Source organism: Lactuca serriola, chromosome 3, assembly GCF_051521515.1.
Source record: "Lactuca serriola cultivar US96UC23 chromosome 3, Lser_US96UC23_V15, whole genome shotgun sequence".
Lineage (NCBI taxonomy): Eukaryota > Viridiplantae > Streptophyta > Magnoliopsida > Asterales > Asteraceae > Lactuca > Lactuca serriola.
Window position 1 is genome coordinate 207,480,363 of NC_136410.1, and position 4,809 is coordinate 207,485,171.

A 4,809-nucleotide genomic window follows, 5' to 3' on the forward strand; every position below is an offset into this window, starting at 1 on the left:
AAATAAAACCTGAAGTTCTTCACTAGCACACGACTTGAGGTTCATAACCTATCGTGTTGACATATTTTGTGCCCATTCCAATTAAAGTTGGCTTTGCATATGAGTTCTTAGAGTTTTCAATTGGTTGCACAACAACTTGGAAGCAATGGCAGGCCCATGAGCTGCCAGGTGGCAAGAAATTAAGATTGAGTTCAGTCCATATGAGTTTGGATTTGTCATTATCCTTGTCTTGTGACTATGGTTTTGACAATTCACATGGATAAGAACTCATACACCATAAAAATCTAAGTGTCATAAGGTTTCTCTCCGATTCATGAAAATGATGGTGAGGAAACACTTTCACTAAGTAGATTTTAACTAGATAGCAATTGTGATATTTGCATTCTCAAAGTCGTTAGTGGAGCGTGTGTGGTTAACCGACACACTAACATGGACTTGTGAGAAGTGGCAAAGGTCTAAACAATAGAGACAATGATTACGGCATCCCTTTTCATAGTTCTTAAAATTGTTTAGACACACCTGTGAGCTATCTAAGATAAAGTGTATGATTATGATTTTGATAAAGTTTTATCAAAGCAATCTAGTATCGGAAATCTGAACTTTGGTAAGAAAGTCAATAAAGTATTGATTTCTAGAAGTCAGCTAATTTCTGAGTACATGTCAAAGCTAGTGGGAGCATAAGTGTTATGCTAATAATCATCATGTTAGTGGGAGCATGATAATTATGATAAAGGTTGCAAGTTAGCAATGTTAATTATAGAAAACAAAAGGTTTCAATTGGGAAATAGTTGTTTTGCTATAATTAAGGGAGAGGAAATTATACTTCATCTCAAATCTAAAAGCTTAGATTGAGGTCTTAATCGTATTTAGTCAAGGATATATATATATATATATATATATATATATATATATATATATATATATATATATATGAATTTCATGTTGGAATGGCTCAACATAAGGAAATTATGTATATAGGTCCATTATTTGCGTTCTAAAATTCGATTATGATTACGGCATCCCTTTTCATAATCTGAATTATGAGAACTTGGCAAATTGAAATGGAAATATTATAGCAAAAGACTGGTTTAGTCTTTATGTGAGACATCATGAATCGAGTCCCATATGCTTCGGATATAGGATCGATAACATGTGCTATATTCATCCTTTCTAGAATTTTCCAAATGCCTGGGGCATTAAGAAGGGAAAAGGTCTAGAATTGGATACGACTAAAAGGATTAAACAATTGTCGAGGACAATCTAAGGTTTACCAAAGATTGGTTGCTCAAGGACAGTTGGAAGTATAGTGATAATTCTGGAAGGACCATATTGACATAATCTGTAAGGAGGCAACTCTTGTTCAGAAGTGATAGTCAAAATGGAATATGGAAATGTTTCAAGGTTAGAAATGATTCAATCTATGTAAGATTAGGAAACTTAATGCAAGAACGATGTTTCCAAGGAGCTGATCTCCTTTGGAATCCTCTGTAATGGTTGTTGTCAAGTCTTTCTGACTTTGTGCATAATCATTACAAGAGGATCAATGCATATAAGTTTAGAATCTAACAGATTTTAGTAAATGGCATGAATTTGGAATTCTTGCATTTGCAGTAAGGAATTTGGGGTTGTGCAAGAGGATCATTGGAGTTATGTTCAATTGATCTAATTCGCAAAGTAAAGATCATAGACAAATATCGTATGCATACTTGGTGTGTGGCATGACAAGTGTTTAGAAAAACATAGTGTACTTGCTTAGAGCATGGGACAATTATTGTTTTAATTCAGGAATAAAGTTGATAGCTGAAACAGTATACAATGATTAATGTGTAATCATATGGTGCTAAATAAAAGGTGTTTTATTTATGTTCATAAGCTCTGAGACCATATTAGATTCCATTATTATTGTGTTTCATTTTGCATGTTTTGACTTCCAGAATAAACTAGGTCATTGTTCTGGATGACTAAGTTATTCAAACCATCCACAGTCGGTCATATGTTGGAAGTAGATATGAATCAAGACTGTCATGGGTTGGCTTGTAGAGGTCTAAGATATTGGACAAAGGGCTACAACACTCATGAGTGCTCATAAGTTTTGAGTATTGGATTCAACCCGCGCTCATTGGAATCACTTCATGGATTTTATCACGAGTGATCATGAGACGATAATATCTTATATTCTTCAAACCTAGAGATATGAGTTGTTACTATGAGTTGGTTGTACATTGATTGCACGAAAACGCATTCGGTAACTCGGTGCTATAAAACGTGCCTTTGTGTATGATTCAACAAGTAGTAGAACAAGCCATATGAGTCGAAGTTTATCCATTCCTTTTACCTTCGGGATAAAAGCGATATTTGTGGGCCCCTCGATGATTTGATGATGACAAATGGAAGTGCTCGGCCGGGCCAGGACTGATTTGATTTGTTCAATTAGCCAGTCGTCATAAATCGGAAATCAGGAAACAACAAATGGATAGAGAGAATGATTATAATCCATGTCTCAGTCCATACGATATCTAGAATGGAGGAATATATGATCCCTTATCTAATGGACAAGTCATTGACAAAGGTCAGAGTTCATCGGCAAGGTCAGAGTTCGACAGAAGCTTTTGAGAGCTACGATTGCCAATCGGTTCCTGAACTCATACGCAATAATAGTTTTAGACTTATCCAAGTGGGAGACTGTTGGATTAATGTCTAACTCCATAACTATAATTGGTAAGACTTGACCCGACCCGGCATGGTCCATTTGGGTTGCATGGCATCATGCACTTGGATAGACTAAATGAGAGAAATAAGACACTTATGGTTATTAATATATTATAAGTTCTAGTATATTAATAATAAGAATAATAATATTTAATTAGTATTGATCAAGAATTAATTTAGAATTAATAATGTGATCAAAAGAAGACTAATTAAATATATGGGTTAATTGTGCAAATCATCCATAACTTATATAGTGGGCCAAAGCTCCATGGATAATCAAGTTGGGTTAAACGTATAAGATGCTCCATGGATGCTCCATGGAGGTTACATAACCCATGGGTCATGGAAATGAAAGGTCATGACAATTAGGGTTTACATGGTGTAACCCTAATTGTAACACACTATATAAGCATCATATTATTCACAAAAATCGGCCACTAGTGTGGGTAAAAGAAGGGCTAGCCGATTTCATGAGTTGTGGATTTCTCTCAAGTTATTCCAAGTGTATTTGGTGTTGTGTGAACCATTTGAGGTGTCACACTTGAGGAACTAGGCACTCAAGCTTCATGAAGACATTCTACCTCAAAGAGGTATGTATTTTATCTTGTTATATTCATTGTTTTGTATGCTACATTAGGATAATACCTTGGATGTTCATATTTGTATGTATAATAGAGAAAACATAGATCCAAGGTATTTAGGGTTGCATGTACACTTAGGAGTGTTAGAATGCTCAAAACCCAATACACATAATCATAGATATCACAACAACAACATGCATATAGAACCTTTAGCATGTCTGGACCGCCGCACCGGGCCTTCAGCCTGTCTGGACCATTATCCGGGCCTTCGGCTTAACTGTTCCACCTCACAGACCTTCAGTCTATCTGGGCCGCCCTGGGTCTGTTTGTTGAGGTCGAAAGATGTTGTGAGGCGTCGAAGTCTGTCTAGGTCATTCTTAGTGTCGAAGTGTGTTTGTATGTTTGTTTATTATAAGGGCATTTTGTATCGAAGCTTAAGAGTCTTAGTCCCTTATGTTTTCATACACTTTCCTTATCCCTATATATATGGGATGAATACTAGAGTTAATGAGTAGCTTTTGCATTCAACTTGTACTCTTTGATATTTCCCTGTATTTTCCAAAAAGCGTAATCGAGCCAACCAGATTATATTTAGATCTTGTGTTCTTAATTCTTTCTTGATTCTAATCTCGTATTATATACTCGATTAATTCTATACTACATTTGGTATCAAAGCCAAATTCATTTCAGTTTTGATATGATTTTATTAAGTTTTCAAAAGGTTTTGAGTCTCATTCTAGTTCTAGATTCAAAATATTCCACTCTTTGGATTCTGAAAATCATCATGTATCATTTGTTTTGATTCGATTATGCATTTTGTTTGTGTAATCGAGTGTTTGTTGATTGATTTCTGGAAGTTTTAAACATTAGATCTCAATTTTTGAAGTTCTTCTCAAAAACCTTCCGTACAACAATGGTGAACTTTAACATGAACACCATGACTTCATACTCTCAGCTTCTTGGTTTATCAACTAAAATTCCAATGTTGATTCCAGAGTTCTATGATCAATGAGTTAATCGTATGTAGGACTATTTGAATGGAATAGATGAGGATCTCTGGAAATGCATCATTGGTGATGTTCTTCCTCCTAATATTGTACAAAGTGTTGGAATTGTTGCTAATAATCCAGATGTTGCAGAACAGACTGAGAATCTACAGAAAAATGAAAAGAAATGTATGCGTGAACTCCGTGGTCCTCTTCCCTCAATTGTATACAGTTATGTGTGCAACTGTAAAACTTTAAAGGAGGTTTGGGATACACTAGAGGAAAAGTATCAAGGCAGTGAGAAAACAAAGATTAGCTCAGTCAAACAATGTCTGTTAGAGTTAGGTGAGTTTAAGAAGAAGGAAGGAGAATTCATTGAGCTCTACTATGACCGTCTGAATGAACTCATATTCAAATGTAACAGATATGGAGTTACAAGGTCTACAGTGGAGTTCAATATAACATTTATCATGGGACTTTGCAAAGAATGGCGAAATGTCACCCTTATGATAAAGACACAACAAAGTTTCGAC